Below are 25,397 nucleotides of genomic sequence, written 5' to 3' on the forward strand. Positions count from 1 at the left end.
GGGAACCCTCTTGCCTTGTTGGTTGGAATGTAAATTGATAAAGCCACTATGGAGAACAGTATGGAGGTTCCTTAAAAAACTAAAAATAGAACTACCATACGACCCAGCAATCCCCCTACTGGGCATATACCCTGAGAAAACCATAATTCAAAAAGAGTCATGTACCACAATGTTCACTGCAGCTCTATTTACAATAGCCAGAACATGGAAGCAACCTAAGTGTCCATCGACAGATGAATGGATAAAGAAGATGTGGCACATATATACAATGGAATATTACTCAGCCATAAAAAGAAACAAAATTAAGTCATTTGTAGTGAGGTGGATGGAACTTGAGTCTGCCATACAGAGTGAAGTAAGTCAGAGAGAGAAAAACAAATACCGTACGCTAACACATACATATGGAATCTAAAAAAAAAAAAAAAAGGTTCTGATGAACCTAGGGGCAAGACAGGAATAAAGATGCAGATGTAGAGAATGGACCTGAGGACATGGGAAGGGAAAGGGTAAGCTGGGACGAAGTGTGAGAGTAGCATTCACATATATACACTACCAAATGTAAAATAGATAGCTAGTGGGAAGCAGCTGTGCCACATGGGGAGATCAGCTCAGTGCTCTGTGACCACCTAGAGGGGTGGAATAGGGAGGATGGAAGGGAGACACAAGAGGGAGGAGATATGGGGATATATGTATATGTATAGCTGATTCACTTTGTTATAAAGCAGAAACTAACACACATTGTAAAGCAATTATACTCCAATAATGATGTTAAAAAAAAAAAAAAGAATACCTTAAAAAAAAAATCTGCCTGCCAATGCCTGGGACACGGGTTCAAGCCCTGGTCTGGGAAGATCCCACATGCCGTGGAGCAACTAAGCCTGTGCAACACAACTACTGAGCCTGTCTGCTGCAACTACTGAAGCCCGCACGCCTAGAGCCCGTGCTCTGCAACAAGAAATGCCATCGCAATGAGAAGCCCATGCACTGCAACAAAGAGTAGCCCCCGCTCGCTGCAACTAGAGAAAGCCTGCGCGCAACGAAGACCCAACACAGCCAAAAATAAATAAATTAATTAATGAATTTTTAAAAATTAGAGTTAAAAGTGTCATCTTGAGTGGCCTTGACCATCCAACTAGAAATAATCGGTGATGATAGGAATTGATGATATCTGCCAAGCTGTCTGCCAGCTCCTCTTTATTCCTTCCTCCTTGACTCTTTCCTTGATCCTCTTTGACCTTTGATCACATGTTCTATACTATTTGCTCCTTCCCTGGGAAGGCAATGTAGAAAAATGGTAAAGTATCTAAGCTTTAGAGTCAGAATGAGTTTAAGTCCTTGCTCATCCATTTAATAGTTGTGTAATCTTGGACAAGTTATTGCACCCTCGTATAGCTTACTTTCCTCAAAGTAACAACAATGGTACTTAAAGGACTGTTAGATGGATTAAATCAAATGATACAGGTAAAACTCCTTGCCCATAGTAAGTGGTCAAAATGTTAGCCATTATTATTTCATTACTGCATTTTGGGATTTTTATAGAGTGAATCTATGAATTCTACTTTTCTCAGCTTTTGATAGATTACCTTTTAAAGACATTTAAATAACAAGAAAAATATCATATATATTTTACCAGTGTAGTTAGCATTTTATTTGCTATACATTTGGTATCACTTGCCTTCTGCCTGATCTGCCTGAAGGACTTCAACATTTCTTGGTCTGCTGGTGATGGATTCTTTTAGCTATTGTATCTCTGAAAAAGTCTTTATTTCACCTCTTTTTTTTTAAAGATTTTCATTGGGTAGAGAACTCTAGGTTGACAGTTTCTTTCAGTACTTTAAAGATGTTGCTGCACTGTCTTCTTGTTTGCACTGTTTCTGACAAGAAACATACTGTTATCCTTATTTTTATTCCTCTTTTTTTCTTTGGCTGCCTTTAAGGCTGTCTCTATTATACATTTTGAACAGTTTGAATATGATGTGCCTTGGAGTAATCTTCTTCATGTTCCTTATGCTTGGAGTTCATTAAGATTCTGAACTGGGTGTTTATAGATTTCATCAAATTTGGAAAAGTTTCAGCCATTATTTATTCAAGTATTTTTTCATCATGGCCTTCTTTCTCCTCTCCTTTAGGGACTCAAATTCCATGTATATTAGGCCACCTGAAGTTATCTCACAACTCACTGATGCTCTGTTCATTTTCAAAAATTATTTTCCTTTCTGTGTTTCACTTTGAATAATTTATATTGGCATGTCTTCAAGTTTACTAATCTCTTCTTCTATAATGTTTAACCTGTCATTAATCCCATCCCATGTATTTTTCATCTCAGACATTATAGTTTTCATATTTAGAAGTTCAATGTGTTCCTACTAACTTTTGCACATATGGAGTACAGTTATAAAAACTACTTTAATGCACTTATCTGCTAATTCTAACCTCTGTGTCAGTTCTGAGTTAGTTTGATCAATTTATCTTCTCATTATAGGTCATATTTTCCTGTTTCTTTGCATGCCTGGACATTTTTGATTAGATGCCATATATTGTGAATTTTATCTTGTTGGATGCTGAATATGTTTATACGTATTCTTGAGTTTTGCTTGGGGATGAAGTTAAATTACTTGAAAACTTGTAAATTTGATCCTTTTGGGTCTAGCTCTGAAGATTTGTTAGTCTGGCCCAGAGCAATGCTCAATCTAAGGCTCATTGATGGGGCAAGATTCTTTCGTGTACTGTACCTAATGTCTTGTGAATCTTGAGGTTCTCCAATCTGGTCTGTGGAAACAGGCACTATTCCCAGCCATGCCAGCATACACAAATATTGTCCCTTCTAACCCTTTTGTATGGTTCCCCTCCAGCTCAGCAAGTTTCCTTACATGCATGTACGTATTGAGTACTCAGGTGAATACGTGAAGGGGACCCTCTGTAGACCTCTGGGGTTCTTTCTGTGTGTATTCTCACCTCTCTACTACTCTGTCCTGTTAACTCTGGCTGTCTTAATCTCCCCAGACTTTCAGCAGTATGTCCTCAATTCAGGGTTCTGTACCATTTTCCACCTGGTTTCCCACACCTTGCACCACAGTCTAGAAACTCTCTCAAGTTAGCAACCTGAGCAATCGTAAGGCTCATCTTATTTCCGTCACTCAGAGATATCACTGTCTTTCACTGCCTGATGTCCAGTGGCTTGAGAACTGCTGTTTCCAATATTTTGTCCATTTTTTAGCTGTTGTGGACAGAAGGATAAATCTTGTCCCTGTTACTCCATCTTGGCTAGAAGAGGAAGTTTTGCTAGTTTATTATGTTTATTTCTCTGTATTGAGCCACTGTAAATGGCATCTCAGTTCAATCATCCCTCCTGATGGATTGGGGTCAAATCTTACATGGTTATGAGGCTGCCTCCTTAGATTGTTTCTGTGTGAGTCTTTTCACTAACTGCTTTAAAGGCAGTCATTCTTCTGTTTAGAAAGCACATTTGAAAGAAATAGTACTAGGGCTAAGGAATTTTAATGCTATGGTGAAGAATGTCTCAAAGTTTGTGCAGCTAAGTCAGTCACAAAGTGATTTTCATTCTATAGAGTTTCTGTACAAAAGATTTTTCTTTAGTAACTCTTGCAAATGAAAAGAACATTCATGGGAAGAGCATGGAGATACTGAATGTACAAGCAGGAAAAAGGAAGAATGACAGACTTTGAGAAAGAAAGGGATTGAGAACAAAATTTCTCTAAGAAAAATCATGGAACCAAGTCTCTGATACATTTACACATCAGACATTATCCTCTATATATTTTAGAAAATAGTCTTATTCTTTTCTTTCCTCCTACACAAAAATCCAATGTTTATACAACTAATATGCTAAAGTGAAATATTAATCAAGGCAGACAGCTGGAAGCATTATCATCATTATTATCCCTTAATAAATGTCAAAACAAAATATGTCAAGTTCATACGAGTGTAAGGTAGTTCATACAAGTGTAAGGTAGTTCAGGGCATGGGTTGTGTACTGGTGGCCCATGGGCTTTATTTGGCCTGCAGACGTGTTTGGCTTATAGAGAGAGCAATGGCCCAACACCATATTTTACAAAAGTGTGAATTTGTGCCAATATTTATAAATTGAAAGATTTCACATATTAGAGAGATTTCACATAAAAATCTTGGGAAAAAAGGAGCACTCAAGGTGGGTAGCAGATGTCCACTTTAGCTACAGTCCGAGCCCTTTAGTTCTTTACAATATCCATCATTCATTGTTTTCCTCTACCCTCAACTATCTTTGGCCCTTCTTGCCCCTACAGGTACTGAGGCTAGTGACATCTGCTCAAGGGTATGTATAATATTATCCCAACAAATTAACTTATATTTTTTTAACTTACAGAACAAATTTATAAAAGCATGACGGAAATATCTATTTTTTTAAAAGGAGAGATAGGATTCCTAGAAAGATACAATAAAAAGTGTACTTATTTTCCACCAATTTTAGGAAAGCTGCATGTGGGGCACATTTTAAAACTATAAATTCCTGAGGGTCTAGGAAGTATCCCAAAATGTTTATTTTTAACCAATTCATAGATAATTCAGCTACAGCTCATGTTTGGAACCTACAATCTACCCTACCTTTTGCTTACATTTCAAAAGGTACACGTAAAAGGAAGCACAATTACAAAGAACCAAAAACAATGTTATTAGAAAAGTATGCTCTGGCATACTTTTCCTCCCAATGCACTCTATTTAAGCAGGAAATAAATCTGAACTTTGGGTATACAGTGAGAGTAACTCCATACATAGTCTTCAGTTTTCATGCTTCAACAAGAAAACCAGAAGAGCAAGCACATTAAAAAAATTGTTATATACCGAATTTCTACATACCAAAAATTTCTATATATTGGAGTTTCTTTGTAACTCAATGCTCTATAAGAGAACTGAAATAGATCTAAGTTCCCCTTTCAACTGTAAAATGATCCAAGTTCAGCTGTACCAAATATTTATCAACCTCAGTTAAAAGAAAATGTTCAACTTAACAAACAAAACAGTATATTAATGGTAAGACATTCAAGTTTGCTTTTACTACTAACAGATTTCTAACTGGTAACAAAAGAATGGGGATTAACAGGTCAAAAGTGTGAGAAATGTCTGACTAATGAGGTAATTTGAGGGGGGGAGAAAAAGAAAACCAGAAAAATAAAGATATATTGTTTAATATATAAAAAAGGAAGATTTTGTATAAATTATTTTCAATAGCAAAGAGCTTTTTAGCATACTAAGAGGGTACATGTAAAGTTTCCTGTTAAAGAAGACTAAAACATCAGTTTGGTGTATTGTTCATTAATGTTTTCTCCTGGCTCTGGTGACATTACTGAAAATGAAGGCTACAGAATAGCACCCCTGGAGGGGACCTGGAGATACGAATAAAAAGACAATTTCAATTTTTGTACTTTTCAATCTTGTACAATACACGTTTTATCTATTCTAAAATATAAGATACTTTAAAATAATAAAACAAATTTTACCTGCTAAAAGAATTAAAGTCTGTGGGCAAGAAAACTGTTCATTTAATAAAAGATCATCTAACTACTTGCATAAGAATTAGTATACAATTCGTAAGTAGAAGAGAAAAAAGGACGTGAAGACAGTTAAGGGAAAGGGTTAATAGAGATTTTTATGTTTCAAAGAACTCCAGGTAAAAAAAAAAAAAAAAAGAACTCCAGGATATAATTCCACTTCTCCAAATAAGAGCAAATGTCAGTCAATTTATATTGTGAATGAGTTTTAAAACCGTATGATAAACTAAAATTTAGAAACTTTTGGAGTTCTCCTGTCAGACACTTTCTACACCACCACATACAAAGCATGCAAGCCTACTGAAAGAGTTGATTCAAAGGAGAAGAAAAGAAACTTTGTTAGCAGTCACCAACAGTTTGGGGCTCTGTAAATACAGCTGTCAACCAAACCAAAGGACAATTTTTAAATGCACTAAGAATGGAATGGAGAGTTGGTCATAAACTGTTCACACCTTAATAAGATCATTAGTCCTAACCCTGAACTAAAAGTTACAAATGATTTTCACTATTAAAATTATCTAGTGTGTAGCAATTAAGTGCACAGGCATTGGGACCAGACTACCTAGATTCAAAATGCTGGCTCTTCTGCTTAATTACTCTGGGCAAATGAATCTAACTCTACCTCGGTTTCCTTACCTGAAAAAATGGAGATATTAGTAGTATCTACCTTAAGGTTGTTTGGAGGAATTAATTTTTTACTAAACAGTACATTTTATTAGTGTGTATTATCATTATTATCTAAACATCCTTATAAAAAGTAACCCAGCCTCAACTACATCTTCTAGTTTGCCTAAAGCATTGGCTAAGATAATTCGATGTATTAAAATCAGTAAACTCCTTCCATATTAGAAAAAAATCACCAGACAAAATATTTCTCAACTCAACAGAACAAATTTTATGTATCATTAATTCTTCACATTCTAATCTTTCTACTTCTAAAACAGGTTGGTTTTCCCTTATATATCACTATTTGGGGCATTTTGGGTTTTCTCCCTGGCCTTTTTAACATTGAAAGTTTTCATAAAAAGTAAAGAAAATGAAAACTATGTCTATAATCATGCTTTGTTTACTAAATTTTATCTTTTTTCTATTTAACATTATATTTTCATGTTATTAAAAACCTCTTATCAACCTAATTTTTGATGATCACAAAATTCCATTATAAGGATTTAGAATAGTACTTTAAACCATGCCTCCTCTGTAAGCTATTTATGTTGTTTCCAATTTTATACCATTACAAATAATACTGTGATGAGCATATAAACATTTTAAAAAGATTTTCAAAAGGACACATTTTTGTCTTTATTTAACAGTTTATAGGAACTTGATGCTAGAAAAACCACAGGATAGTAGGGTGAAGACCTTGGGGGTAAAACAAGCTGAAAGTAAAATACACTACCAATGCAAGAACAACTGTTTGAAAGCTTCTGAACGACTGCATAAACTTAGATTCCAACAGACTATGGAGTTCTCTTTCACACTTTCTATGTAAACTGAGGTAATTTTTTGCCTCTCCTTGATTCTGCTTGTTTTAAAAGATACAATCAATCAATCAATAACTAAATAACTAAATAAAAGATACTATTCACATGAGAAGTTATGGTTAAGACAATTGACTGGAGTCAGACAGACATGGATTCAAAATCCCTACTCCACTACCAACCAGCTGTGTGACCTATGGCAACTCATCGAGCCTCTCTAAGATTCAGTTTTCGCATCTGTAAAATAAGAATAATAACATCTATCTCACAGATTCGTTGTAAAGATAAATAATATCCTATTTTAAATTCTTATAGTAAATACACAAATAGTATCTCATCATTGTAACCATTTTCACTGTTCCTTTAGGTGATCTGAAAGATATCATAAACATACATGTGTGGTTTGTGTATAAATTTTTGGCTTAATCTACAGGTTATAATGGCACGGGTGCATATTTACAAACTGCTGCATCATATAATTAGCTTTTAAAGTATTATTCAGTCTAAAAAGCTAATTGTCACAATATAGAGAAATGAAAACCTTTACGATGGCCCTCATTAGGGTAGTAAAAGAGGATTTAAATAACTTCTTAAAAGATTAATAGTTTTAAAGGTATCATAAACATGAATTTTGCTGTTTATAGCATATACCATTGAAACTGTTTCTCTTGAGACAATAAATTCCTGATTAGGTCTTTTTCACATGATTAGGAGGTGAAATATATTTTAAAAGATGCTGTCTAAGTGAACCAAGAGTAATTTATAAGCTAGAGTAACATTATTTCCTCTAGATTTTTTTTTTTAGAACTATTTGGTAATACAAAAAGCAGAAAAGGAAAATGCACCAGCCACCATTATATACACTTTATTAATCAAAGCAATGGCAATTAATCCTTTAGATGATTTGGCCAGCTAAGACACTATTTGTAGAGGCCTACACTGAATTTTGCTGTTACTTAACAATCAACTAGGTGACTTCAGGCAATCAACCAAGTATCTGTAGATAGCCAAGAAGTTTTGTAATATGTTGTTTCAGGAATTCAAAAATAAATCAAGTCCTGAGTTGGTAAAATACTGAATATATTTTTGAATTTTACTTTTTACATCACATTTGGTATAGCAGATAAAACATTTATCTGAATTAAAAATGGAAAAATGAGTTTCAAAACTTTTTTAGGAGTTGATCTATCTGCCAAGTATAATGCTAACATCTAAGAAAAGGATAGAAAATTTTTTTGTAGCCAAAGCAATTTGCAGAAGAGATTCCCAATTAATTAACAATTTTGAATCCTAGTGATAACTATCATAATAATAAATAAGTACAAAGACTGACAGTAAAGTCACACTAGTGGCACATAAAAAACCCAACTACTATAGCACAATATTAAAAAACAGGATGAGATTTTTATTTAAACACTTTTTCTGAATTTATGGTTTATATGGCCCCTTTTAAATACAATCCCCAACTGCAGGTTAAGTGTCCCAAGCAGTAACTAATCCACATAAACTGAACAAACAACATACACACTTTACTCGGAGTCAAGATCCTTCGTCAGCTTGTTCTAACAAGTGGCAGATAGCAGCAAATGATAAATATCTTTGATTCAGTCAGTAGTTGGCTTATTGAGCAAATTCAGAAAGTGCTGAGTAAAATCACTTTCCATTTCAACCAATCTTCCCAGCCTCACTGAGTTTCCTCATTACTCTAGGCCCCATATTTCACTTGACCACTGCAGATTGCAGTAACCCCTATACCTTACCCTTTGTTTTCTGCAGATGTGGATTTAGGCCATCAATGTTCAAATTTTCAACTTCAAAGTGATAAAGCCTATAAATCATTTATCGATCTCCCATTACTCTCCCAACAGCGATGATTTCTAACCTTTACATCTCTCTTCAAACTTCCAATTTTTCACCACTACCGAATCATAGTTAAAAGCAGACAAGCTTGCCTCTTCTGACGGCACTTTCTGAAGATAACTGCATTAAGTGTAAATTCTCTTACAGAATTCTCTTATTTTCATTTCTATTCTTCAACAGGCCCACGTCTATCTTTGTAACACTCCCTTCAATCTTACAGAAAAAGCTGCTCTCCTCCTGACCAAAGCTAACAACTCTACCTAGAGTTCACTCCTTCCCATCCAGACAAAGCCTCATAAAGAGAGAGTCTTTTTCACCTTTCTGGAACTTTAAATCTCTTAATCTCATAGAATCTGTTCTTTCACCATCAATTTTACAAAGAAATTTTTTCTGACTCATGAAATCATTCAGATCATCTGAATCTCATCTATTTTGCCACCAAATACCATCCTCCATTTCAACTTCCTTCCTATTCCTCTCCTTATCAGTATAGTAAAATGGTGTTGAAGGTAATAACACTCAACTGATCACACTGCTCTTTTTCTTCTACTTTTCTTCCATCATCTTTTGCTGGCTCCCTATGGCATCTGTTGCAACTGGTCACATACTCCTTGACAGACTCTCCTAATGCATTATCTTTAACATAACACTTTCCTAGTTCTTTTACTCTTTAGGCACTTCCTTCTCTGTCCCCCTACTCTTCTCATTTTCACATGCCACCTTCAGCACTCCTTAACACTTCCTCTCTCCTGAACTGACTCAATCATATCTTTTATTCTGCCCTGTGATACACCATGCTCTTTCCCAGACATTAATAACATCTTCAAGACAGCTCAAGCTCTACCCAAGTGAATCCTGTGACTAAGCCACACTTTCCTCCTCAAAATTTTAGAGCATTTATTCATTGTTTTCTAATATATAATGGTTTCCTATCTTTCCTGTGTTTTTTTTAAACCTAGATTTTAAGTTTTTTGGTAGGAACCTTTTCCTTTTATTTTTTAATATTTCTCAATATACTGAAAACAATTCTGAACACAGAGCAGTCAGTCAAATACTCTACAGCTGTATAATTAGTTTATCTAAGAAACAAAAGACATTACAACAAAAATTAATTTATATTACTTGTAAAACATTTATAATTGTTGCTATTTTAACTGTAGTCAAATAATCCTGTGGGTATTTTTTCCTACCAATTTCCATATTTTTCACATATTCACGGGGGCATGGCCAATTTGCCCATTTTATTTCTTTTAAGATGTCAACCATTTTAGTTTTAAAGTAAATATGTAGCTACTATGTCTAAAAAGATCTTTCATGTAAAACATCTGATAACCAAAGCATAGTCAGTGACCTAATCAAAACATACTAGAGGGCTTCCCTGGTGGCGCAGTGGTTGAGAATCTGCCTGCTAATGCAGGGGACACAGGTTCGAGCCCTGGTCTGGGAAGATCCCACATGCCATGGAGCAACTAAGCCCGTGAGCCACAACTACTGAGCCTGCGCGTCTGGAGCCTGTGCTCCGCAACAAGAGAGGCCACGATAGTGAGAGGCTCGCGCACCGCGATGAGGAGTGGCCCCGTTTGCCGCAACTAGAGAAAGCCCTCGCACAGAAACGAAGACCCAACACAACCAAAAATAAATAAATTAATTAATTAATTAAAAAAAAAAAACATACTAGAGAGGCTAAAATATGGGTGGATGAAGAGATAAGCCAAGCTTTTTTCTCAGTATAATTAATCATATTTCTTAGGTTGCTGTTTTGCCCAGTATATATAGATGAAAAGGGAAGTGAAAGGTAAAGAATTCTTGTAAACTGAATCCGTGGGCTGTGCCCAATCATTTTATATATGTAATGACTAGGAATAAAGCTCATGCAACTTTCTGAGGTAGACATTATTATTTCCATTTTACAGATCAGACACAGAAAGATTAAATTACTTATCCAAAATGACTCTAGTTACTAAAAGAGCTAAAATGCAAACCGAGGACTACCTAAATTCAAAATCTGTGCTCTTTCTACTATACTATACTTCCAAATTTATGTTTGAATGTTAATAAATTATAACACTGCCTAGATTTAGTTTTCACAAAAGCTAAACATTTAAGAACAGACATAAATATATTAATTTTGTCTTGTTAAAGGTTAATAATAATTAAATATTTCAATGGTAGGTTAAATTTTAAAAATTATATGAATGATACATACATACTTACTACAAGGAATTAACTATGAAACAATGCAAAGTATAAAGTACTAAACAATCTTAATGGCTGTGAACCAGCCTCCACAGAAAGTAAATCTAGTTTCTTAATTATCTTCTAGGTCAAGTCACTTTAATTAGCATAATGTGTGTGTTAGCTATCAAGTGATAAGTCAATAAAACCAAGCCTCCTATCCCCCCCAAAAACCTAGCATAGGATCTATAATTTATTCAGAGGTACTACAACCAAATCCCATTAAACTGGAAACAAACAGCGATCAGATGTTAGGCAGTCTGAAGAAAATAATAATTGGATCCCCAATATCTACTCTCTTCAGTTTGTTTTGGGATAGCCAAGTGCCCAGCAAAAGACTACAATTCCCAGCGTCCCTTTATGTACAGATGGCCAATATAAACAGTCATTGGGTAAGACTTTCAAGAAAATTCTTTAAAAGGATCTGACTCAGCTGGAAGGCACACCCTTTTTTGCCATTTCCCCCATTTCTTCCATATATTCTGACTAGAAGGACAACATTTTTATAGAATGCTAGCAGCCATTTTGTAACCAAGAGGGCATCTTGAGGATGAAAGCCATGCAGTAAGGAGGTACAGAAGAAAAAAAAGATGTCTGGGTTCATTGCCATGTCCTAAAACAGCCAGAGCAGCTCTGGAGTCGTATGCCTGGACTTTATATTAGAGAAAAGGAAATCCCTATCTTCTTAGGTCATTGTTATGCCAGGGTCTCTTGCACTAGCAACCCAAAGCAACTTCTCATTGGAAGAAGCAAAACAAATAATTCATTGCAGTGGTCTCGTATAGGGCAAACACAAAGAATATTTCCCAAATCACTGCTCCTATTATGAAAGATGCTAAGAGATGTACTGTGGATTCTGTAGTTAAATTGTCAAATAAATTAAAATGATAAACAGTTGGCCATCTGTAACCACAGGTTCCACAACCACAGATTCAACCAACCTCGGATGGAAAATATGCGGGAAAACAAAAATTACAGAAAGTTCCAAAAAGCAAAACTTGAATTTGCTGCAGCTGGCAACTATTTATATAGTATTTACATTGTATTTACAATGATTTATGAAGTATTTATATTGTATTAGATAGTATAAATAATTTGAAGATGATTTAAAGTATATGGGAGGATTTGTGTAGGTAATATGCAAATACTATGCCATTTTATATAAGGAACTTGAGTATCCACAGCTTTTATATCCATGGGGGTCCTGGAATCAATCCCATGGAGAATACTGAGGGACGACTGTATACATAATCATCTTGGAGATTCATAAGGTATATTAGTATATTAAAGGTTCTAAAAGGGTGCACAAAATCAGTCAGGATAAACGTCTACAAAAACTTACTAAAGAATTTTAGGTTATAGGCTTCCCTGGTGGTACAGTGGTTGAGAAACCTCCTGCCAATGCAGGGGACACGGGTTCGAGCCCTGCTCCGGGAAGATCCCACATGCCTCAGAGCAACTAAGCCCGTGCGCCACAACTACTGAGCCTGCGCTCTAGAGCTGACGAGCCACAACTACCGAGCCCACGCTAGAGCCTGTGCTCCACAACAAGAGAAGCCACGGCAATAAGAAGCGCGCGCACCGCAACGAACAGTAGCCCCTGCTCGCTTCAACTAAAAGTCCGCACGCAGCAACAAAGACCCAATGCAGCCAAAAGTAAATTAATTAATTAAATTAAAAAAAAAACAAAACCCCTACCCTTTAAAAGAAAAAGAAAAGAATTTTAGGTTATGTTACACAACACTCCTAGGGGCATAGCAACATAACATTCACAAATACTAAGTAATATCTCTGTTTGGCTGTGAACAATGTACATTTAAACATACCAGAATTTATGTACCTGAGAGTGTTAACTTTCAAAATAGACACTTTGGGAGGATAGATACCTTTGTCCTCAAACACAATATTATCAGAGATATTTCTGGGACTGTCTTTCTAATCATGTTTACAGTCCTAATTTAAAAGTCACTCCTTTGGGGCTTCCTTGGTGGCGCAGTGGTTGAGAATCTGTCTGCCAATGCAGGGGACACGGGTTCGAGCCCTGGTCTGGGAAATGCCACATGCCACGGAGCAACTAGACCCGTGAGCCACAATTACTGAGCCTGCGCGTCTGGAGCCTGTGCTCCGCAACAAGAGAGGCCGCGATAATGAGGCCCGCGCACCGCGATGAAGAGTGGTCCCCACTTGCCACAACTAGAGAAAGCCCTCGCACAGAAACGAAGACCCAACACAGCCATAAATAAATAAATAAATAAATAAATAAATAAATTTTTAAAAATCACTCCTTTTACTTTATAATCATTTTTCATTTTAATTGAAATTATTAAATCCTCCTAAATCATTCACCTTTCTAGAACATGAATATATCATTTAATTGAATCAAACCTATTCTCAAAGAAGAGATGTGCCACTACAAAGGATGTTCAAAAACAACATGCCAGGGCTTCCCTGGTGGCGCAGTGGTTGAGAATCTGCCTGCCAATGCAGGGGACACGGGTTCCAGCCCTGGTCTGGGAAGATCCCACATGCCACGGAGCAACTGGGCCCGTGAGCCACAATTACTGAGCCTGCGCGTCTGGAGCCTGTGCTCCGCAACAAGAGAGGCCGCGATGGTGAGATGCCCGCACACCGCGATGAAGAGTGGTTCCCACTTGCCGCAACTAGAGAAAGCCCTCGCACAGAAACGAAGACTCAACACAGTCATAAATAAATAAATAAATAAATAAAAGAACGTGAATTTCTAAAAAAAAACAAACAAACAAACAAAAAAAAACAACATGCCATATGCTCTAAAAGTAACTCCAAAACAGGAGATGTGTAGGGTTCTGAAAATGAGTAGTTTTGGGAATTCCCTGGCGGTCCAGTGGTTAGGACTTGGCACTTTCACTGCCATAGCCCAGGTTCAATCCCTGGTCAGGGAACTAAGATCCCACAAGCCGCGCAGCATGGCCAAAAAAAAAAAGGGTAGTCTGAAGAGGATGACATTTATTTTCACAAGTTCCACGAAGTGTGTGAAAATTAGGCACAGGTTACATATATCAACAAGCCCAAGTAATGAGTGGAAGAAACAGAAACATGCAGCTCAAGAAACAAAGTAGGGCCATAAACTTTGAAACAAAAAAACATATTTAAGTTCATATATTACCTTTACCCAGGGTATTAAATAAATAAATAAATAAATAAATATAGATAAATAAGTAAAACTGTTATAAATAAAAGTATACCAAAAATAATAATAGCTAATATTTATTAAATACTTAGTATGCATTAGGCACTGCTCCAACTGCTTTACATGTTTTAATGAATTAATCATTTAGTCCTTACAACAATCCCATAAAAGAGGCCTGGTAATTATCCTTATTTTGTAGATGAAAAAACTAAGGCACAGGGAAAATTTCCACAAGGTCACAGAGCTTATATATCAGAGTCAGAAATTAAAACTCAGGCAGCCTGGCTCCAAAGTCTAGGGTCTAAATCCCATGCTATACTGTTGTCTCTAAATCAAAGAGGAATGGTCAACACAATGCACAGCTGCATCCAAAAACAATTCATATATATTCAGATCAGTACCCACATGTTTGTAAAGTTTTTACATATGATTTAATTTTTATCTTCACAGCTGTTCTGTGTCAATATATCCTGTCAATAGATTGGTTTACTTGGCACGAACTCAGATGATTAAATATATGTGGCCACAGACTATTCCATTTATCTGCTATCTTGGAAATGTGCCCTCTGTGTACCACCAGTGCCTAGTAGAGCGCCCGGCAGAGAACAGGAATTCAATGTACATTTACTGAATACAGAACAATTAAAAGGGGGTGGGGGGTGGGGGGGGGCTGACCAGGGTTTCCCTGGTGGCGCAGTTGTTAAGAATCCACCTGCCAATGCAGGGGACAAGGGTTCAAGCCCTGGTCCGGGAAGTTCCCACACGCCGCAGAGCAATGAAGCCCATGCGCCACAACTACTGAGCCTGCACTCTAGAGCTCGCGAGCCACAACTACGGATGCCCGCGTGCCTAGAGTCCCTGCTCCACAACATGAGAAGCCAACACAATGAGAAGCCCACGCACACAACGAAGAGTAGCCCCCCGCTCGCCGCAACTAGAGAAAGCACGCACGCAGCAAGGAAGACCCAACGCAGCCAAAAATAAATAAATAAAATAAAATAAATAAATATATTTTAAAAAAGGGGGGGCTGGCCATCAGAACATGGTTAGATCAGTCCAGATTCATCATTACGGCTACTAGAAAAACACTCAACTGGCTTGGTTTACCAACTGATTCTTTAATATCCCTTTAGGTAGAAGAACAATATCATCTATTTTTAAATTAAATCTCAGTATCTCAGTACAATCTTAAAACACCCTTGAAGTTAGATGAAGTCTTGATGTACACACATAAACATAGAGAAAGATTAAGATGAAATCTTATTTTAAAAATGTAGCTCTGTTTGGTCTTCAGCTATATAATGAGTATGATATATTATGTGATCACATTAAAATATTTTCTTTTATTTAAAAATTGAAGGAAATTCCTATTAAATTTTAATAATGGAAAATAATATAGTCTAGTTTTTTCTTTGTAAGTGTAAGAATTATATAACTATGAACACTGAAGGATATGTTGGCTTGAATTACAAATAAAACAGCAATACTGCCAGGTACTGTGTAATAACACATATACTATCCGTTATTTATTTCTGTATACCTCAAAGCAGTGCCAGAATTTCAAAGTTCTGATTGAATTCAACTGACTGGTACATATCTACAATATAGTTTTAGCTAGTTTTGATCTGATAATTGAATATTCCTAAACTAAATTATATTTATTATATATTTTTAAAAATTATAAGTTATTTTGCTTTTTCTAATCTAAGAGTTTTTTGGGTTTTTTTTTAATATTTTATTTATTTATTTAATTTGGTTGCACCGGGTCTTATTTGTGGCATGCAAACTCTTAGTTGCAGCATGTATGTGGGATCTAGTTTCCTGACCAGGGATCGAACCCAGGCCCCCTGCACTGGGAGCTCGCAGTTTAACCACTGCACCACCAGGGAAGTCCCTAAGAGTTTTTTTTTAATTGAAGTATAGTTGATCATTTTTTTAAAAAATGAAACACCGATTTCAGCTTTCATGAAGTACAGCCATAAGGATACATTTTAGCTTCTGTAAATTTTCGCACAGTACTTAGAAAACTGGTATATGTAGCATCTGAATCATCGCGTGAAGCTCATTCCTTCACTTCTAGAAACTAGCATCAGAGTCAAATCAAAATAGACTGTTTGAAGAATGAATTTAATCAATATTATGTTCAAATAATCCTATGAAATTACATCTCAGCAAAGTCAAGAATATGAAAGACATTGAGAGAATGAATTTATCATTCAAAACCTTACAAATAAGGGAAACTCCTCTGTCAAAACACTGATTATTTCTTTTCACTTCAACATTATATTTTCCAGAAGAGATATATGACTACACTAAGACCTAAAATAAATAATCCCTTAATAGTTTAAATGTTTATTTTAACAATTACACTTTTCTAGAAAAAGTGCTTAAGTAATACTTAAGCAGTGCTAAGAGTAACTAAGTTTCTTAAAAGGGTTCTCTTCTTTTAAAAAATTCTCAGGCTTTACCTTTCTTCCTAAAAAAAAAAAAAAAATACACCAACTTAGAATATTTTTAACACATTCTCAGATTATATAATCATTCTAACCTTAATTTAAGTTATTCAACAAGAATGTTTCATTTTTGTTCCACAACTACATGAGAAATAAGAGGAAAAGCATTAAAGTATGAAAATGATATAGAATACAAAACATTCCATCAGACATCCTTTCAACAAAATAACTCTCAACATCTTGGATGCAAATTTTTCTGAACTGAGTAGTTAAAAAAGCATGTGTTTATGTTAAAAGAAATGAACAATCTACCGATAAGGAAAACAAGGAACACTTAATTAAAAATAATGTTTCCATTTCTACCCACTTCAGTGTGTTTCTACTCACAACACAATAAACCAATAAAGAAAACTTTGATTTTTTTTTTTTAAGGTGCTAAGGGGGGTGGTGCAGCTGAGATGAACTACATGTACAGTTTCTTCTAAGCTGTGCATCAGTAGTTAACGAGTGACAAACACCATTAAAATTCACGACATAGTGTTAGCTTTCAACCATCTCAAACTGTTTAGGAACCTCATTTTTGTTGAAGGGAATGCTTTCTTGTGGGAAGAAATAGTCTCAGAACTTCCTTGGTGGCACAGTGGTTAAGAATCCGCCTGCCAATGCAGGGGACACAGGTTCGAGCCCAGGTCCGGGAAGATCTCACATGCCGCGGAGCAACTAAGTCTGTGCACCACAACTACTGAGCCTGCGCTCTAGAGCCCGATAGCCACAACTACTGAGCCCGTGTCCCGCAACTACTGAAGCCCACACGCCTGGATCCCATGCTCCGCAACAAGAGAAGCCACCTCGATGAGAGGCCAATGCACCGCAACGAAGAGTAGCCCCCCGCTCACCGCAAGTAGAGAAAGCCCACATGCAGCAACAAAGACCCAACGCAGCCAAAAATAAATAAATAAAATAAATATATTTTTTTAAAAAGGAAAGAAAGTCCCTCGTGCAACTCTATGTTCATGTTAAAACTAATAAGACAGTTTTCTGTTGGAAAATTCAATCGTACCATATGGCAACTAACAGTCTCCATTTGTAAAAGAAAAAAAAAAGCTTCCCCAGATAGAAAAACCTTGAATCAAATTCCAACACTTAAGTTGAAATGATGACTTTCTCTATTTCCTGAAACTGTTGTAGTACCCAAGAGCAATTAAGCCGTTGGTTGGATTCAGAGCATATGATATAAATGATAAACATAAGGACACTCAAGTTCCTCCTCTCAGTTAACTTGGAAAAGGAAAACCTCACAACTAGGTACAAGGAATTGAGGAAAGCGTTAAAAATGTGATATTTCTCCTCACTTAAAAAAAACTATAAAAAATTATATATTTTAAATTATACATCTAAAGGAAATGACTATATATATCATATTTATCTCATTTCAGATGATGGGAAACTGTAATACAAATTTCAAAACCTTTAGGTAATACAGAACTTTCTGTGATGATAGAAATATTCCATATCTGAGCTGTTCAAAACAGGAGTTACTAGCCACAAGTGGCTACTGAGCACTTAAAATTTGGCTAGTGGGGGGAGAGAAGGACTGGGAATTTGGGATTAGCAGATGCAAACTATTATATATAGGATGGATAAACAACAAGGTCATACTGTTTAGCACAGGGAACTATATTCAATATCCAGTGATAAACCATAATGGAAAAAGAATATGAAAAAGAATATATATATGTATATGTATAACTGAGTCACTTTGCTATAGAGCAGAAATTAAACACAACATTGAAAATCAACTATACTTCAATAAAATTTTCTAAAAAATTTGGCTAGTGGGAATAAGGAACTGAATTTTAAATGATAGCTAATTAAATTAATTTAAATTTAACCACATATGCAGCTCTAAGGAACTGGAGGGAAATATTTATACCTTAAATTCTGATTCAAAGAGTAAAAATCCTGTAGATGGGCAGATACATAGTTGCTTCTGAAACATATTTATTTTTAAAAAATTCTTGTGATTTATGTAGAGGAAAATACCAAAACACAACATAAAAATGTTGCTGCATTTGTGGGAATCAAATTTTCTATACTCACCTTCTAGAGAGGACTAGAATATTGGTTTGTAAGTTGGCTCCATGTTGTAATTTCTTAGGGCACTTCCAAAAATAAGGATGTCTGGGTCTTACCCCCAAAGATTCTGGTTTAATTGGTCTGAACTGAGTCCTGGGCATAAAGATTTTTAAAACCTACCCAGGTGATTCTAACATGCAGCCAGAGTATCACTAAATTAGAAAGAAAATAAACTGTTAAGTACAGATGCAGTGTGCAACTAAAGACATTTCTTTGCTGGTAGGCAAAGAGGGCCTTCCAACAACACAGATTCAAGTCAAAACCCCTGAGGGCTATTGTGAGTTACATGTTCTAAACATTTAGGAATGATTTGGGTGTACAATCATAAGTTTTTGCTATTATTGAATGTTATTCAATTACGTAAAAGAGATTAGAAGGGAAGGAAATAAACTAAATACTGAGTGTCAATTTGCACTTGCCACTTTTGCTTATATTATTTAATTTCATCCCCAACATACCTTGGGAAGTAGATATTATTAAATTATTTACAGATGTGGAAAGTAAATTTAAAGATGTTCTCTAGGATTTGGACACATGTTTCTCTGACAGTAAAGCCCACATTCTTTATACTACAGCAGAATTCTCTCTGAGGAAGTTTGTTTCAATAAATTTTCATACTGGAATCAAAGAAAAATAAAGAAAAAGCAGGATTCAGTGGTGGAGCACAGGATAAGGCAAACACGCTTAAACAGGTGCTTAAACCAGTTCCTGTATTTCCTAAGCACCTGATAGCAAACCTGGGGAAAAAAACATGTTCGTCTGTGGTTCAAATCTACAGCAGCCTCAACACTAGACCATTTAGAAGTTGCTGCCTTTCTATCCTAAGAAGTTAAATAATTGGTCTCCTACTGCCTCACAAGCTATTAGCTACAGTCATACATTCTTCATACAGGATAGAACAGGATGCTTATTCACAGTGACTGACATTAAACAAGAATAAGACAAGGGTCTTAAAGATGTTTTCATTTTGCCCCCTAGACTCACAGGATTACTGGAATTACTCCTCGTGGAGCAGTTTACAGACCACAGTTTTGATGTGACATGCTTACAGTGACTATGTAACTTTAGCTTAGATCATTGATGATCTATATTAATTACTCATTAAAAGCTTTTTAAATCCAGTTCCTGGGTTGTTCAACCCATCTTAATTTTCAAATTAAGAAAAGTTGTCAGTGGAAAAAATTGGAAATCCAGAGCAACAGACCCTCACCCTTCCCATCAGCACTAATCCTTCTATTCTGAGACCCAATATCCTGTCTCCTTTTTCAGGCTCCAGCAGTGTAAAGGGACATTAACTCAAATGAGTCACACTTGGTTACATCAGAGGCCTGAGAGGAGAAAACCTTCAACTCTCTATTCTAATTAATGGCACAGACTTCTCCCAAAGCATATTCCAAAATAAGAAAATGTTGACAGGAGTAACTCCTACATGCACAGGCTTGGAGTATGGCAGTGTTTCCTTTCGATTTCAATTGGTATTAATTACAATTTAATTATACCACAAAAAACATTTTGTAGTTTATTTAAAAATTACAAACTCTTGTCAAAAAAAAGAGAGACCACTGTAAAGCATTTATACTCCAACAAAGATGTTAAAAAAAAAAAAGAGGAAGAAGCTGCAGCAGCTTATTCTTAGTAGTCCCTTTCTCTAGCTCATTTGGAATGGGCAATAAGATGAGCTGGAAAAATACATACTCAATTGATATAAGGGAAGCTACAATGCCCCTCATCCAATCCCTGACCTATTAAAAGCAGAATAAAGCAAGGATTTGACCTGTTTTTCTTAATAAAAAAATACATAAATTCCATTCATTTCAAGATTGATACCTATCATCTACCAAAAACAATTAGCCAGGGCTTCCCTGGTGGCGCAGTGGTTAAGAATCCGCCTGCCAATGCAAGGGACACGGGTTCGAGCCCTGGCCCGGGAAGATCCCACATGCCACGGAGCCACTAAGCCCATGCGCCACAACTACTGAGCCTGCGTTCTAGAGCCCGCGAGCCACAACTACTGAGCCCACGTGCCACAACTACTGAAGCCTGCGCGCCTAGAGCCCGTGCTCCGCAACAAGAGAAGCCACGACAATGAGAAGCCTGAGCACCGCAACGAACAGTAGCCCCCACTCACTGTAACTAGAGAAAGCTGGCGCACAGCAACGAAGACCCAACACAGCCAAAAATAAATAAATAAATAAATTTATTAAAAAAAAAAAAAACAATTAGCCAATTCTCACATTCACTTCCTGCATTTGAGGCATGCTTCCAGAAAAACATAATGTAAGTTTTACAACTTTTGACCCCACCATAGTATCAAAATCCATCCTTGCAACTGACACTGGTTTTAATAGTTTGTGTATGTGTGTTTCTTGTGACATAAGCTATTTATAAATATTTTCAGATGCTGGTAATCACCCTCCGAAAAACAGCAGGCTTTACATGCAAGTAAAAGTTTTGGTGGGACAAGTGTAAATTCAAACCTACATAATAGATTTTTCAAAAAAGTTATTGTATCAACTATATTCCAATAAAAATTAAATAAATAAAAATTTTAAAAAGTTCATGTAAAAGTGAAACACACTTCAAATTAGTTCCTTTTCTTAATAACTAACCCTAGATATTTTTTCTATTTTTAATTCCAGCTTCCATCCTACCACCTCCCCGACACATACTTCCACAAGGCCTCTAGAACAAAGTTAGAATACAAAGTTATTATGAAGAAAGTATAATAAACTTAAGATTGGACAATAAAGCAGTCAATTCGCCTCTGTACTAATTTACTGAATCAATACATGCATGAACTTAATAAATAATGCTAATGATATTAACATAAGAAATAATTTGTATCATAGCACCAACACAAACAACCAATGAGCAGGAAGCAAGTTTTCATGTTGACCCTCCCAACCCAGTCAACAAGAATTTGGGAAAATACCAACGCTTGTTTCATAATACAACGACTTCCATTTTTTCCCCATCCTTTAGTAAACTCTGTAGATCTAAATTTTAAAATCTTTCTAATTAGTTACCTGCACTCTTCAACCCACAGATCAGGTGTCCTACATTTCGTTTAGGTCCCCGCCTTGAAAACAAACCCGATTGCCCCATTTTCTGAGAGGTAAACTCAGTTCCAGGCAGCTCCCCATTAAGTCACCGCGTTTGTTATTTCAAAGATGCAACTAAACGAAAATGACACAAGGCTGTCCAAGAGATTAGTTGGAAGTGTGTGGAGGTGTCGATCATATATGTGTAAGGCCATTGAAAACTGTATTGCTGTTAATCTATTTTAGTGGTAATATTTCTCCCCATTCCCCCTTCTCCAATGTATTCACAACAGAGGGAAATTAAACTTTGTAAAAACTTTCTTGCCTCTACCAAACTTTAGCTTTCCGGCTTTCGGTACTACAGTATCTTGTAATGAGTAAAGGCGAGGGGGAGAGGGGTGGTTAGCTCCACTCAGAGAAAAGCAATAAAAGAGCTTGCATCAGGCAGTGTCTCTCCCTCTGCCCCCTCTTCCCTACCACCCAACCCCCTCTTCTCCGAGCCCTTACATATACACATTCTTCTCGGCGGCCTCTAACCACACCATGTCCACAATCATTTACAGAAATTAGAAACAGACTCTGGGAGCCCTTCCCTTAGCACGCACAGAGCAGAGATGTAGTAGCATGATGGGGCAATGTCACTCTCTATTACCCCACAATCTCTTACCCCCTCTGGGGTTTAATTCCCGAGAATCCGACTTTCCTCCGCGGAGAAGGTGGATCTACCTAACTCACAATAAAACATCATCTCATCCCTCCCCACCCCGGTAACCCCACCCCCACCTAACACACCAAAACACTCCAACCAAAAAAAGTTCCTTCCACCAGGGCAGCAGGGTTGATTTTAGGGGCTGGGGCAAAAGCAGAGAGAGGAGAAAGAGAGCGAGCGCGGTGCACTTTGTTGGGCACTTTCCGCACACGCAGTCCAGAGCCCAAGGCAGCTCTCGTCCTTACCCGCTCTTCCGGAGACCCGGTCCTACTACTGGAGCGCGGGACGAGGGCTGCGGGGACGCGGCGTCGGGGTGGGCAGCCGGCAGCCCCCGCGGGCGCCGAAAGCCTCCACCTCTTCTTCCCCAAGCGGCTGCGAGCGTGGGCCGAAGGAGCTGGAGAAGGAGCCTGGGGAGGGGGAAAAGAGGAGCAGCATCTCCTCCTCCTCCACGCCTCCGAAACGCCCCTCCAGCCGCGACCCCGGCCGACCGCCTGACCCTCGAGCGCTCGCGCACCCTTCCCGGCCCTCTGCTGCCTCGTACGCCTCCAAGGGCTTCGCCAAACCCTCTGGTGCGGAACGGCTCAACTCCTGCAGCCGGCTCCGAGCGCTGCCGAGGCGGCAGAGGCGGACCGGGAAGCCAGGGAGTGCTGCTCGCCAGCAAGACGGTCTCTAGGGGTTGTAATCATGGTGTGTCACCTTCGCCGCGCCGCGGCTGCCGGAGCTACTCGCTCCACTCCGGCTACACCTCAGGCGTCCGCACCGGCTCCGCCCAGTTCCTGTCAATCAACCCTCCCCGGATTCCCGGAGCACAGCGGATCTTCGACCCCGCCGTCCCCTCGGCCTCATTGGCCCGACGGCCCTCCAGCCCCGCCCCCTCCCTAGGGACAAGGTCGCCGGGGAGACAGGCGCCCAGGTTCCCATGACAACTGGAATCTTGGGCCTGGCTTTTCGCGTTCTTCTGGCTTGCCAGACGCTCAGGTTGATGGCCTGGCAGCGAAGTTCGTAGCCCCTGCGGGGTGGGCTCCTAATTTCTGGCCAAGTTGAAAATGCAGCCGACCGCCCCCACGCTTCCAACTTCAGAAACAGAACTTTGTGGCTCAGCGGAGTACGAGGGAGAGTAAAAAATGCCCTGCTCTTCCCCTGTCAATCGAAATAACCCCTCCCCCCCTTGCCCTCCCTTGCCTCCAGCCTTGTTTCCATATTCCCACCGGGCGGATTTGGGCTTTGAAAGGGTGAGGAGAAGAAGAATGAGAGAAAGAGCAGGGCTGTGCCAGCTCCCTGCAGCAATGTAGCGACTAGGAAATGGCGGGGTCAATGAAAACATCTCGGTGAGTCTTCGCACAGTTGTAAAGTGATCTTCAAAGGTGTGGTGGCAACACTTGGTCAACCCCAAATGCCCTCAGGAAAACTCACATTCTCATATTTGTAAAAAAAAAAAAAGTATATAAATTCTTGTAATTTTCCTTCTGAAGCTCAGATAATCCTAAAGTTAAAAAAAATAAGTAAAATGTTTGACAAAATGGAATAAAATAAAGGCATCCATTTTTCTATAGGACTACACATTACAACTTGGCAGAAGTATGTCCTAGCAGCTGTGACCCTCCTGCAAGCTAAAAGATTTGGGTTTCAACAATTTACAAGGAAGTCTTACTTGAGCGAATGGTATCTTGTCATTTGAGTTTCAAAAGTTTGGGTTTATTCTCCGAAGTATGAGGTAAACCTGGTACAAGGGGACCTGGGAGTTAATTTAGTCTTGGACCCCTAATGTTGAGCCCTAGGTGAAACTTAACTTCATGGCTGGTTCCAAAATGGAATCTGAGGCAAAGTTAGAGCTACAACCCTAGCCCCTGAGGCTGCTGTACACGTATGATGAATGAGGGAATTAATAGTAATGGTTTACCTTTGGCGAGCCTTGAGTTTTCATTATCTCATTTACTAAATGAATATCTGTGATGGATGTGTTCAGTCAAATATGCCTTGCAAATGTGCACTGAATGTGATTACTCACAGCGCTAAACAATAGAAAATGCACAGCAGAATTTTAAGATAAGGGTCCTGCCCTCAAGGAGATAACCACAGAGCCTAAGAAAGAAAACTAGCATTCTTGAAACAATTTGAGATTATAGTTAGAATGTGCAGCCAAACACTGAGTGCGGTAGTCAATGAGAGAAAGTCTGTGGTATGTAGAAAGGGCTGGATTAGTCAGATTAAGGAGGAAAGGAATTTAAACTGGGCTTTGAAGGGTAGGGAGTGGGATGAAGGAAGCAAAGATGAAGAAAGACATTTGAAGGAAACAAAGTAAAACCAAAGTGCAGCAGCAGGAATAGAGTGGTGAAAGTAAATAACAGTGAGATCAGCCAAGTTGAACTAGAGACAGAAATGAAGGATTGGAGCCCTTTCCCCAGCCTTTCCCCCATTTTCTGAAGTAGTTTTTAAATGTTCTGTTTGAAGTATCGGGGTGGTAAGGTAGAGAGGGAGAGGTAGTTTAGTGAGAATAAAAACCTTCATGGAACATCTGCCTCTGTTTGCCACTGAAAGAAAGTTCATGTATTTATTAGAAAGAAAAGCAACATCCACAATACTTGGAATAACTTGTGAATTCATGTCAGAAAGAAAGTATAGTGTTGGAAATTTTCACAAAAGTAGACAAACCACAGTGTTGTGAGCTTTTTTCCTTTTTTTTTTTTTTTTTCTCTCGCATTAAGACCATTTCAGGTGATTGCCCTCAAGCCTTTTTCACCAGTAATCCTGTTTTGTATGAGCTGAA

At 37.8% G+C, this 25,397-nt stretch overlaps 1 protein-coding gene across 1 annotated transcript in view; it reads right to left on the reverse strand.

Moving 5' to 3' along the window:
* PTPN13 (protein tyrosine phosphatase non-receptor type 13) overlaps positions 1–23,361 on the reverse strand; it is a 230,724-nt gene extending 207,363 nt beyond the window's left edge. The window contains exon 1 of the mRNA XM_036853016.1: positions 22,876–23,361. The gene's annotated coding sequence lies outside the window, so the exon portion shown is untranslated. The remainder of the gene's footprint in view (positions 1–22,875) is intronic.
* Positions 23,362–25,397: the final 2,036 nt, after the last annotated feature.

This window comes from Balaenoptera musculus, chromosome 5 (genome assembly GCF_009873245.2).
Source record: "Balaenoptera musculus isolate JJ_BM4_2016_0621 chromosome 5, mBalMus1.pri.v3, whole genome shotgun sequence".
Taxonomy (NCBI): domain Eukaryota; kingdom Metazoa; phylum Chordata; class Mammalia; order Artiodactyla; family Balaenopteridae; genus Balaenoptera; species Balaenoptera musculus.